The 13,832-nt window shown below is 40.3% G+C and overlaps 1 long non-coding RNA gene across 2 annotated transcripts in view; it reads right to left on the minus strand.

The window, feature by feature from the left end:
• Positions 1-9,138: 9,138 nt before the first annotated feature.
• Positions 9,139-13,832, minus strand: part of LOC102147327 (uncharacterized) — a 76,396-nt gene continuing 71,702 nt past the window's right edge. For both annotated transcript variants that reach the window (XR_011423801.1, XR_288103.4), the window contains one exon: positions 9,139-10,994. This is a non-coding gene — a long non-coding RNA (uncharacterized lncRNA). The remainder of the gene's footprint in view (positions 10,995-13,832) is intronic.

A 13,832-nucleotide genomic window follows, 5' to 3' on the forward strand; every position in this document is an offset into this window, starting at 1 on the left:
ATTGATTGATTTGTGGATGTTGAACCATCCCTGTGTCCCTGGTATGAATCCCACTTGATCATGATGTACGATCCTTTTGATGAATTGCTGTATTCAGGTGGCCAAAATTTTGTTGAGAATTTTTGCATCTATGTTCATCAGCGATATTGGCCTGTAGTTCTCCTTTTTCGTGCTGTCCTTGTCAGGCTTTGGTATCAGCGTGATGTTGGCCTCCTAGAACGTGTTAGGAAGCATTCCATCCTCCCTAATTTTTTGGAATAGCTTGAAAACGATAGGTATTAAATACTCTCTGAAAGTTTGGTAGAATGCCTCAGGAAAGCCATCTGGTCGTGGGGTTTTATTGTTTGGGATGCTTTTGATTGCTGCTTCAATCTCTTTCTTTGTGATTGTTCTTTGCAAATTGTCTGCTTATTCTTGACTAAGCTTTGGGAGATTGTAGGAGTCCAAGAATTTATCCATTTCCTCTAGGTTATCCATTTTGCTGGCATAGAGTTTTTCGTAGTATTCTCTTATAATTCGTTGTATTTCTGCATAGTCTGTTGTTATTTCTCCTCTTTCATTTCTGATTTTGTTTATTTGAGCTTTCTCTCTGTTTTTCTTTGTAAATCGGTCTAGGGTTTTGTCAATTTTATTTATCTTCTCAAAGAAACAGCTCTTTGTTTCATTGCTCCTTTCTACTGCCTTTTTTGTTTCAATAGCATTTATTTCTGCTCTGATTTTTATTATTTCTCTCCTTATGCTGACTTTCGGCTTTGTTCTCCTTTCTCTAATTCAGTTAGGTGTAGTTTAAGATTGCTGATTTGGGATTTTTCTTGTTTGTTAAGATGTGCCTGTATTGTGATGAATTTCCCTCTTAATACAGTTTTTGCTGTATCTCATATGAGTTGGTATGGTATGTTATCATTTTCATTTGTCTCCGGGTATTTTTTGATTTCTTCTTTAATTTCTTCAATGAGCCATTGCTTGTTCAATAGCATATTGTTTAGTCTCCATATCCTTGTGCCTTTCTCAGCTTTTTTCTTGTAATTAATTTCTAGCTGTATAGCATTATGGTCAGAGAAGATGCTTTTTATTATTTCAATTTTTTTTTAATTTGTAGAGGCTTGCCTTGTTTCCCAAGATATGGTCTATCCTTGAGGATGTTCCATGCGTGCTTGAGAAGGTGTATGCTGCTGTTTTGGGTGGAGTGTTCTATATATGTCTATTAAGTCCAACTGCTTTAGCTTTTCGTTTAGCTCCGCTGTTTCTTTGTTGATTTTCTGTCTGGATGATCTATCCATTGATGTGAGTGGGGTGTTGAGGTCCCCGTCTATTATTGTGTTATTTTTGATATCTTCTTTTAGGTTTGTTAATAGTTGCTTTATGAACTTTGGTGCTCCTGTGTTGGGTGCATTGATATTTATAAGCGTTATTTCTTCTTGATGAAGTGTCCCTTTGATCATTATATATTGTCCCTCTGTGTCGCTCTTTACCTGCCTTATGTTGAACTCTGTTTTGTGTGATATACGTATTGTGACACCTGCTTTCTTTTGTTTGCTATTAGCTTGGAGTATTGTCTTCCACCCCTTCACTCTGAGCCTGTGTTAGTCCTTGGAGCTGAGGTGTGTTTCCTGGAGGCAACAGATTGTTGGATCTTTTTCTTTAATTTGTCTTGCCACTCTGTGCCTTTTTATTGCAGCGTCCAATCCGTTTACATTGAGGGTGAGTATTGATGCATGAGGGCTTAATGCTGTCATTCTGTTGCTCGTTTTCTGGTTTTCCGGTGTTTCCTTTGTTTCTCGTCCTGTGTGTTTTAGCCTACCCATTGACTTCTGCAATTTCTTATGCTGGGTTTCTTAGATTTTTCCTTATTTATGTTTTGTGTCTCTGTTCAGTTCTTTAGTTTAGTGGCTACCCTGAAGTTTGTATTCAGAATCTCGTGTATAACATAGTCCATTTTCTGGTGATCTCTTATTTACTTAGCCTGGACTGTTTCAGTCCCTTTCCTCCTCCCCTCCTAAATTATTATTTTCATCTCTCATTCCAACTTGTCTTGTGAGTTTGTGGTTAGAGTGATAAGATTGTCTTTGCTTTGGTGATTTCCTTCCCTTCATCTTAATGCTACAGTTGAATATCTGCCATCCTATTCCGATTCTATCTATTTGTCTCCCTACTCTGTGTTTTGTGACCCCTTTCTCATTTTTTCCTTTTTTCAGGTATGAGAGCCTTCTTGAGGATTTCTTGTAGGGGAGGTCTTGTGACTACAAAATCCCTTAGCTTTTGTTTGTCTGGAAAAGATTTAATTTCTCCCTCGTATCTGAAGGATATTTTGGCTGGATAGAGTATTCTTGGCTGAAGATTTTTATCCTTTAAAGTTTTGAATATGTCACTCCAATCTCTCCTAGCTTGTAAGCTTTCTGTAGAGAAATCCGCTGAAAGTCTCATAGGAGTTCCTTTGTAGGTTATTTTCTTCTGCCTTGCTGCCCTGAGTATTCTTTCTTTGCCATTCATTTTTGCCCTTTTTACTACTATATGCCCTGGAGTAGGTCTTTTTACATTCACAAATCTAGGAGATCTGAAAGCTTCCTCCACACACATTTCTCTCTCAATCCCTAGATTTGGGAAGTTGTCTTGTATTATTTTGTTGAGCACACTTTCTGCTCCATTTTCCTTTTCCATGCCATCAGGAATTCCAATGATTCTTAAGTTGCGTTTTCTCATTGAGTCAGCAATTTCTCAGAGATTTTCTTCAGTTTTTTTAATTCTTAGTTCTCTTTCTTCCTCTGTCTGGAGCCATTCAGCCTGTCTATCTTCGATTATGCTAATTTGCTCCTCTATAGTGTCTACATGGGCATTCAGGGAATCCATATTCTGTTTTATCTGATCCATTGTATTTTTCATCTCTAGTATTTCTGATTGATTCTTCTTTATAATTTCAATCTCTTTTGTGAAGTAACTCCGGAACTTGTTGACTTGTTTCTCTATATTTCCCTTTACCTCACTGAATATTTTGGTGATAGCTATTTTGAACTCATCTTCACTTAGTTTACCTATTTCCAAGTCCTCAGGACTTAATTCTGTGTTTTTATTGTTTTCCTTCTGGTCTGGAGCTTTTATAAATTGCTGGACGGTAGAGGAGTGGTTTTTGCGCGTGATGCTATTATTTGGTTGCAGTTACAGCCTGTCGCCACTAGATGAGGAGTGAGAGTCACACGTTCTGAGCCCCCTGCCTTCAGCCGTGATGGTGGTGCACAGCATGGCTTGCGGGAGTAGTGGCACTTTCTCTCACATGCCAACCTGGATTCGGATCAGCTCTCGCTCTCTGGTTTCCTGGGGCCCTGGCTTGCTGGGGTTCCCCCATGTGAAAGCTTTCCCCCATTAGAGGGTTTCTGCTGCACGGATGGTGGGAATACTGGACGATCCCCAGATGCATGGCCCCTCCCCTGCTCCTTCCCTCACCCTCAGCAGCGATCCCAGTCTCTAGGGGAGGGAGCAAAGTTCTCTCCTACCCGGTTCCAGCTCCTCTGAGGGCAGCTCCAGCCTCTCCACCCTCTGTTGTTTGGCTGCTGTGGGTCTCTGACGATTTCTATTAGGATTTTTTTTTTTTGGTTGGAAAGCAGTTGCTCTTTTTGGTTGTAATTTGGAGGGGAGAGAGTTCCTGGTGAGCTCACGCTGCCATGTTGCTGACGTCTCTCTATAAATTTATTTCTTGCCCCCAAAACATTTAAGGTAAAAATTTAAGCCCCATGGTCATATCCTGATGATAGTAATGTACTTCTATTATTGAATAAAAGAGATAAGTCATGGGCTACTCTAATATCATCAGAAAAAGTTAGAATCTATAGCACATGTTTATGAGTATATTATTTCTTATGTCTGTGGCATTATCTTCAACCAACTTAGAGATTCCTGTAATACCTTGTGCTCCGGGGTTTTATGAGCTGGGATCACAAATTAGAAAACATGGAGGCATTTGAAATCTCCTCGCTCAGAGCTGGTGTCCGCTGTAGCATCAGATCAGCTTTCAGCTACACAACTGATCCTTAATGTCTCTGTGCCTTGTTTCCTCATCTATAAAATGGAGACAATTGAATGATGCACACCTCATCAGGTTGTTCTGAGAATTAAATGTGTAAATGGCTGTAAAGTGCTTGGACCAGGTCTTGGCACAGAATAAGAATTGATAAATGTTGGCTGCCAGCCCCCTCGTCAATCTTGTTGCTTGTGCTCTTGCCCACCTAGAGTCCATTCTCCACACGGCAACCAGAGTGATTGCTTAAGGTATAACCTCAATTCATACATCCTCACATTCAACAAATATTAATTGATCACTGTATCAGTTTAAAATATACGTCCATAAATTCTTTGATACTCCTTGCTTCAAGAAGTAGTCCCTAGTTCCCCTCCCTTTGATTGTCGGTTGGACTTACGGACTTGTTTTTAACGAATAGAATGAGTGGGAATAACAGTGTGCAATTTCAGACACTAGGTCATAAAAAGGTACTGCGACTCTCACCTGCTACGTTGAGAGCAGCCCTGTGGGCCAACAGCCGCATGCATAGTTTGGAAGCAGACCCTCTAGCCTCGGTCAAGCTTTCAGAGGACTGCAGCCTGGCCAACATTTGACTGCAACCCCTGAAAGACCTTGAGCCACAAATACCCAGCTTAGCCCCTCCTGAACTCCTGATCCATAGAAACTGTGAGAAAATTAATACTCGCTTGGGTTTTGGTTTTGAGGAAAATTAGCCCTGAGCTAACATCCACCTCTTTTTGCTGAGGAAGATTGGCCCTGAGCTAACATCTGTGCCCATCTCCCTGTATTTTATATGTGGGATGCCTGCCACACTATGGCTTGATAAATGGTGTGTAGATCCCTGTCCAGGATCTGAACAGTGAACCCCAGGCTGCTGAAGCAGAGCATGCGAACTTAACCGCTGTGCCACCAGGCTGGCCCTAATACTTGCTGTTTTAAACCACTAAGTTTTGGGGTAATATGTTCCATGGCAATAGATAACTAATAAAATCACCCACTATGGGCTAGACAATGTTCTATGCACTGGGTATTATACAATGATGTACAGAAAAGACAAAATTCATGCCCTCATGTGGCATTTACATTCTAGTGAGGTTGAAAGAATATAAACAAATAAAGAAATAAAGTCAGGTAGCAATAAGTGCTCTGAAGAAAAGTAAAGCAAGAGAAAGATATAGAGTATGCCTGGAGGTTGGAGAGGACAGAGTGGTGAGGGTCGGGATGGAGCATGGTTAGGTAGGATGTGCAAGGAGATGGCTTTAAACAGAGACCTACGTGATGTGAAGAAGGGAGCCACGTCATTTGTGGAGGGATAGTGTTCTTGTTTTATGTCGTTTTTTCTGGGCTGACCAAATGACAAATGTAAAGACCAAAAGGCAGAAAAGAGATGACACATTTCAGGAAGAGCTAGAAGGCCTGTGTGGCCAGGAGGAGGGTCAGGGGAGAGGTAAGATATGTGAGTAGTCAGGAGGCCATGTCGCTCTCCTGCCGGAACCCAGCCCAAAGGCAACCCCATGAAGTGGGAGTAACACCCATGCTCCTTCTCAAGGGCCGTAGGCCTAGCTCTCTGAATTCCTCCTCTCTCAGAGACCCCTCAAGTACTGCAACCTGTCGCCTGACCTTCAGCTAGCATTTCTCACCCCCTAGAAATAGCTTGTGCATTTGCTGACATACTTGTTGATTCTGTCTCTTCCTACTAGGGTGTAAGTTCCACCAGAACAGTAGGCTCCCATAAAACTTTGTTGAATGGAAGAAAAGAGGATATTCCTGCAAGACATGGCAACAAAATCATGGCCTGACACACTCTACTACAAGGGTTTGCAGTAAGTAACCTCTGAACAGAAGAGCAACTCAGCTCCCACAGAGGGTGGGCAGCCTGGAGCCATGGATACCAGAATCTGATAGTTTGAGTAGACACGCACAGGCTTACAGGGTCCCCAAAGTTCTGTGTTCGGCTCCAGGCTGATACATTTTCCTCTTGTTAGTCCAAAATCAAGATGGAAATGCACATATCTATCAGGATATAATGGCAGAATTCTTTTTCTTAAAATGACGTAATTTATTACATTTTAAATATTAGGATAATATATTAAAAGTTATTAAAAGCTTTCAGACAGAGCAAAATTCAAATCTAGTCCTTTGCTTCCTATGTGACCTTGGGCAAGCTACTTAATCTCTGTGAACTTCAATTTCTTCATCGAGAGCCAAGGAGATAACAATGCCTACCTCATAGAATTGTTGTAAGAATTCAACTAGATACTAGGAAATAAGAAATGTTAAGGGGCTGGCCCGGTGGCACAGCGGTTAAGTCCACACGTTCTGCTTCAGCTGCCCAGGGTCCACCGGTTTGGATCCCGGGTGCGGAAATGGCGCTGCTCATCCTGCCATGCTGTGGTAGGCGTCCCACATATAAAGTAGAGGAAGATGGGCACGGATGCTAGCTCAGGGCCAGTCTTCCTCAGCAAAAAGAGGAGAATTGGCAGCAGATGTTAGCTCAGGGCTGGTCTTACTCAAAAATAAATAAATAAATAAGAAAGAAATGCTGAAAAATAAAAACAAAAATAAAACTGGCATTGATGAGGGGTATGTCCAAGGAGTATGGGAGCGAACTGGAACAGCTCCCAATGGCCAAATATGGAACATTTTGAGCAACCAAATAAATAAAAAGGTACTGAACTGTACCCCAAAGTATAAAATAAACACACGTGAGTCTACACTGATGTAAATGATTGAAATAAATAAATAAATGGGAGAGAAGAGACACATCTCCCATACAGAAGAATTTCAAACAATGTCCATAGACTCTCCAGGCAGCCCGGCGGTCTGGTGGTTAGGCTCCAGTGCTCTCACCGCCTGGCCGGGCTCTTTCCCCCAGGCAGGGACCCACACCCATCTGTCGGCTGTCACACTGTGGTGGCTGAGTGTGGCTGTGATGCTGAGAGCTCTGCCACCAGGATTTCAAATTCCAGCAGGGTCCCCCATGGCGGACAGGTTTCAGTGGAGCTTCCAGACTAGACAGACTAGGAAGAAGGACCTGGCCACCCACTTCCGAAAAAATCGGCCGTGAGAACCCTGTGAACAGCGCGGAGCCCTGTCTGACAGCGCCGGCAGCCTCAGCTCGGCGGCCCACGGGGCGCTAGGAGTCAGAACGGTCAGAATCTGGTTGTTGCCTTAAGTGTGGACCGCACATAGCGACTTCCTTCCAAGGGGAGACAGGGTGCAGGGGGTGGAGGGTGGGAGGGTGAAGGGGAGAGTTACTTTACAGTAGAGAAACCTAACATATGCTGTCTCAGCCAAGTGAACAGGGTCAACACTACCCTTGAGATAATATGTTATCTCTGGGTTTCCCTCCCCAAAATCCATAACACCAGTCATAATCATGAGGAAAAACATCAGACAAGTACCAACAGAGGTGCATCCTACAAAATAAATTGACCAGTACTCCTTAAAAGTTTCAAGGTCATCAAAACAAGGAAAGTCTGAGAAACTATCATGGTCAAGAAGAACCAAAGAAGACATGACAAGTAAATGTACTGTGGGATCCTGGAACAGAAAAGGACATCAGGCAAAACTAAGGAAATCAGAATAAACCATGTACCTTATCATTGTGGCAATTGTATGATACTAATATAAAATAATTATAAGGGAAACTGGGTGTGGGATATATGAGAACTTTCTGTATGGTGTTCTTAATTTTTCTGTAAATCTAAAGCTGTTCTAAAAAATAAAGTCTATTTATAATAATTCATTTAGAAAATGTATGCAGAAAATTTATGGGGCCGGCCCCATGGCCAAATGGTTGAGTTTGCATGCTCCAGTTCGGCGGCCAGGGGTTTTGCCCATTCAGATCCCAGGCATGGACATGGCACCACTCATCAGGCCACACTGAGGCGGCGTCCCACACAGCACAACCAGAAGGACATACAACTAGGATATACAACTACGTACTGGGGGGGCTTTGGGGAGAAGAAGCAGAAAAAAAGAAAAGAAAATTTATATAAAAGTCTTGAGCACAGTGCTTACTATTGATCATAGATGCTGTAGTTGGTCTAATCTTAGCCATCATGCCATCATGATAGTAAGACCATCATTATTTTATGAGCCAGCAAGAAAGAAAAACTGCTGCCAATTAAACTATGACACATGCCTTCAGAACAGTTCTGTGAGATGGATGCAGTGGTCATGCCAGCCTCCCGTTGCTTTGAAATATATTAATCAATTTTGAGAAATTCGGCATGTTCTCTAGCTCTCACTTGCATTGCTCGGCTGATGATAGGCAATCCTCTTGCATACATCTTGGTAATAAATTCAAACACAACTTCCTTATTTATGAGCTTCCTACTTTCTTCCATCTCATAAAGAATTTGATCATTCCTTTCCAAAAAAATAAAAAGATGCAATTAGCACAGTTATTTCCTGAATGACAAATATTCACTTCACTAAAAATCAAATTTATGTCCTGCTGCTCTGTTCTGTGCCTTTCTGCATAAACAATAAATTTTTGTTACAATGAAAAATATTAGTGCCATCTTTCCCCAAACATTTTAAACAGCGATTAAACTCAACACCTATAGCACCCACAATGCACATAACTGAATTAAAGCGATGACAATTCGAACAATTGCCACCAAGCTCACAATGACAACTAGGCAAAGACAACAAGCTCACAATGACAACCAGGCAAAGACAACAAGCTCACAATGACAACCAGGCAAAGACAACAAGCTCACAATGACAACCAGGCAAAGACAACAAGCTCACAATGACAACGAGGCAAAGACAGCAAGGTCACAATGACAACTAGGCAAAGACAGCAAGGTCACAATGACAACGAGGCAAAGACAACAAGCTCACAATGACAAGTAGGCAAAGACAACAAGCTCACAATGACAACGAGGCAAAGACAACAAGGTCACAAATGCTGGCTGGCAATGGTAGCGCTAAATGTCACGGATTGTAAAATACAAGCGGCATCCCGGATTCAAAACTGTTACAGTGTGGAAATGAAATGTATGTCTTAGAGTTGGGATTAGTCACTGTGGTCCAGCACATGATGGAAACACTGCAGGATTAGAAAGAATAAGACACATCTGTTTTTATTTACAGAGAAAGATATCTAAGACATATTGTTTTAAAATGACCTTTATTGTTACAAATGACCTGTTTCTGTAAAATAAAAAATATTATCTTAATGTTTACATATACTCAAATACACACACACCTGATTGTTAATAGTGACTATTGCTAAGAATTAGGGCTTCAGTGCGCTTGAACTTGCTGTTTTGTTTAGATTTATAAACATAAACATGTTTCACTCACATAACTAGTAAAACATACAAACAATCAGGAAAAAAAGAACTTCATGTTAAATCTCTGAATAAAGTTAATGATTATCCTCTGGTAAAATTTCTTCATTTACAAAACGTTTAGAAGGGGCCGGCCTGGTGGCATGACGGTTAAGTCCATGCGCTCTGCTTCAGTAGCCCAGGGTTCCCCAGTTCGGATTTCGAGAGTGGACCTACACACCACTCATCAAGCCATGCTGTAGCAGTGACCCACATACAAAATAGAGGAACGCTGGCACAGATGTTAACTCAGGGCCAATCTTCCTCAGCAAAAAATAAAAAATGTTTTTAAGCAAAAAGTTAATTGTACCAGAAACAGTTCTAGATGGTTTCCCATAAATTCTCTTAACTAAGAACAACAACTAAAAGCTGCTTAACCATTTATCACAGATATTGTGAGGTAAATTCCAACATAGAATAGAATTTTGAACTAGATCTATGGTCAATTTTTTTAGTACAGTTATGATACAAATGATGATAAGCTACTATTAAGTATCTAAAAGAGTGTACTAATGTGAACTCATCTTTAAACAGCATTTTAGGAAAAACCATGCTCCTATAAAAATATTCTTATTAATGAATCCTAGCTCAAGGATTTAAAGAATAGAAAAATACTTACTATCACTTTTCATTTCAAGGAAATAAGTTAATCAATGACTAAAGGAGAGGAAATGTGCTTGGTTGAACCAGGTGTGTTCACTCCAGTTCAGCCTCTCTCTGTCACTCACAAATGTTTAAAGAATGAATTGACTTTCATACTGATTCTCTGAAATCCTCTATCACATTACTTCTACACACTCCCACCACAGATGCACACAGGCATCCACGTGTGCTTACACACATACAAGCTGCTCATTCCCGCTGTTAGAACAGTACCTGCCCGGAGCTATCATTCCAAGTCATGTGGGCTCCACGCTAAGCAAATTAGGAAGTGCTGCTTTTCCTGTATTTGCAAAGCAAACCCAACATTTTTATAACACAGCCTGACGCTGTTTCAACTTTTGAAATGAGGAAACAGATGACAAGCTTAAGGAAATTCTAGGCTAGATATTTATAAGTTCCAAAGATATCACAATTGTACTTCTCTTTAAAACAAGCCTTTTCTTTTCTTTTCTTTTCTTTTTTAAAGACTGGCACCTGAGCTAACATCTGTTGCTAATCTTCTTTTTTTTTTTCTTCTTCTTCTTCTCCCTAAAGCCCCCCAGTACACAGCTGTAGATTTTAGTTGTGGGTGCCTCTGGTTGTGCTATGTGGGACACTGCCCCAACATGGCCTGATGAGTGGTGCCGTGTCCGCACCCAGGATCCGAACTGGTGAAACCCTGGGCCGCTGAAGCAGAGCTCACGAACCCAAACACTCACCCATGGGCCGGCCCCTAACACAAACCTTTTCTAAAGAAGAATTATGACTAATTAAGTGTGAGTGCCTGAGCATATGCAGGAAATCTGATAAAAATCCAACAAATTAGGCAACAGTCCAGAAAATCTCTTGGGGGTTATGTTCCTTGCAAGTAGATAAACATCTTTCTGAAGGTTAGTGTTCTTTAAAGAGTTCTCCTGAAGTGGCATCATAGGAAGATGGCAGCATTTAATACGTGACATCTTTGCTATTCTTTTCTTGTTGAAATTAAAAATATTCTGAAAAATAAAGGAAATTAATTTGTAAACACTGAGTGTAAAAGGGTTACAATTTTTTTATCCTGAATCATAAGATCAAAAATAAACTCCTTAGATATTATTTAGTTTGCTACAACAAAAGTTTGCTTTAAGATTTTGCAGATCACAACTGCTGTAATGCCAACAAAAGTGTCTACAGCTCAGCAGGTTTTAACTTCTTATGGAATGTTACAGAGTAGTTCTATCTGCTCTTGAAATCCTGGGTTGCATGACAGCTTTGCATCTGTCTGTGGGAATTATGTTACAAAAGGCCCAGCTTTGCTAATGTTTCACTTTGTTTCTATATTTTCAAGTCCTTGATGTAACATGGTGTTAAGATTGGCATTCAGGAAAAAGACAAATTACTGAAAACGACAAAGTATCAAGTAGAAAAGAAGTTTGCTCACAAAGTGGGAAATATGAAAAGGATTATTTTATTTCATAGGACCATCACTGTAAAAATTTTAGTATATCCTTACAGGTAGTAATTCACTGTACTATAAAGGAAAATATATCAAATAAGGAAATTTCAACTGATAATTCTCACCTGACATGTACACAATTTCCTCTTTCCCTTATACTATGTACATTCATAAAAAGAAATTGAAAACTTAATATAGAAAGATTCCAACCCACTTTTAACCTGAACTTTTAAAGATTAGGGACTTATGCCCAAAAGGCTAGCTTCATTTATATGAATATACAACTCCTACAAATCATTAAAAAAAAGACCAACCTGATATCCAAAAAAAGACGTAGGTATTTATCCTACAGATATGCTCATACATTTGCGAAATAATACACGTATTAGTATATTCTCTGCACCCTTGTTTATAATACCAAAAGACTAGGAACCATCCAGATGTCCATCAATAGGAACTCAGATAAATTATGGCATATCAGTACAATGGAATACTGTGTGGCCATTAAAATAAAAATGAGCAGATTTCTATGTACTAATCACCAAGCTATACTGTGAAAAAAAGCAAGGTCTAGAACAATGTAGAGAACATGCTCCCATAAGTGTGGAAGATAGAGATTTACGGCTATGTGTATATACGCAAATACTTATACTATCTCTGAAAGAACGAACAAGAAACTAGTAACTGTGCTCCTTCCAGAAAATGACCCCGGTGAGTAAGGACCAGAGGAAGAAAGGACACTTACTTTTCACTGTATACTCTTTTCTATCTTTGGAAGCAACAGCTAAAAAGGATATGGCTTTGATTTCCCAGAAGATTGGTGACATTGAGTTGAGGATTGTGGAGGACACTGCCAGCTCCAATTCCCTTTCACGTGAGAATCCCGCTGAGCTGGTAAGGCGGGGTGAGCAGCAACTGACGGCTTGGAGAGGACCAGGCGTGTCTCCCAGAACCTGGGCAGTTTCCATGTCACCTTTGTGGAACTCTTCCCTCTCATTTTTCAGTATTTTTTACTTCTTAGAAAAGCTCTTACCCACTATCCCACTCCAAGAAATGTGCTCCTTTAATTTGTAGTGTAAAAGAGGGATGCTCCAAATTTTAAAGTTGTAAAACCCATTTTAAGTCAATATTTCATGCAGAATAAATTTAATGTTCAACATACATGTATTTTATAAGTTCATCTACATTTGTATTTATTTTTATCAAGTCAATCAAGGGGAACAATGAAGCCATATTGATGAAGGTGAAAAATAGAAATCAGAAATTACGTATAATCATCTGTCTTTTATCTGTCTATGCCTCCAATTCTTTGTGTGTGTGTGTGTGTGTGTATGTGTGTGAGGAAGACTGGCCCTGAGCTAACATCTGTGCCAACCTTCCTCAATTTTGTATGTGAGACACCACCTCAGCATGGCTTGATGGGCAGTGTGTAGGTCCACACCTGGGATCTGAACCCATGAACCCTGGGCTGCCGAAGTGGAACATGTGAACTTAACCACTACGCCACTGGGCTAGCCCCGTCCAATTCATTTTTATACTTTGGTTGTACAGTATCACAATACTTCTCAACACATAAATATATAGTTACAAGGAGTAATAGGTTTTTGTTGGTTCTTTTGAACAGCATGCCTTGGAACTTTGAGTTGCTCTTTAATTAAACTCTTTCAGAAATGCAAAGATTTATGATAAGAAGTTTGTTTCAAAATTGCATCACTAATAACATCTAACAATTGTTTTATATTATAGAAATCAGATGAGAAACATCCAAAACTTACAATCATAATGGACTCTATCTATAATAAGCTATTATCATGAGATGATGACAGATGATGCTTTGCATTACAAATTGATTTTTTTTTTTTTGAGGAAGATTAGCCCTGAGCTAACATCTGCTGCCAATCCTCCTCTTTTTTCTGAGGAAGACTGGCCCTGAGCTAACATCCGTGCCCATCTTCCTCTACTTTATATGTGGGACGCCTGCCACAGCATGCCTTGCCAAGTGGTGCCATGTCCGCACCCAGGATCTGAACCGGCAAACCCTAGGCCGCCAAAGCGGAACATACGAACTTCACCGCTGGGCCACCAGGCCGGCCCCTACAAATTGATTTTTACCCAAAGCAAATGAAAAACCAGAACCAGAGTCAGAAAGCATGAAGCAAGTCATCTGAATCAAAGGGTAGCATATTAGCTTATAAGCCACACATCTTTTGGCAAAGAAAAATTCGAAATTTAGCAGAAATAATGTTGGTGTCTTACTAGTTGACAGAAGCAACTTGACTAAGATGGAATTCTATTTTATCATGTTTGATACAATGCATATTGTGTCATCCATGGAGTTGCACTGCTCAGAGATCCTTTCAAGAGAGAACTTGCTGGAGAGTGCAATCAGCTGATAATC

The sequence above is a fragment of the Equus caballus genome, chromosome 12 (genome assembly GCF_041296265.1).
Source record: "Equus caballus isolate H_3958 breed thoroughbred chromosome 12, TB-T2T, whole genome shotgun sequence".
Lineage (NCBI taxonomy): Eukaryota > Metazoa > Chordata > Mammalia > Perissodactyla > Equidae > Equus > Equus caballus.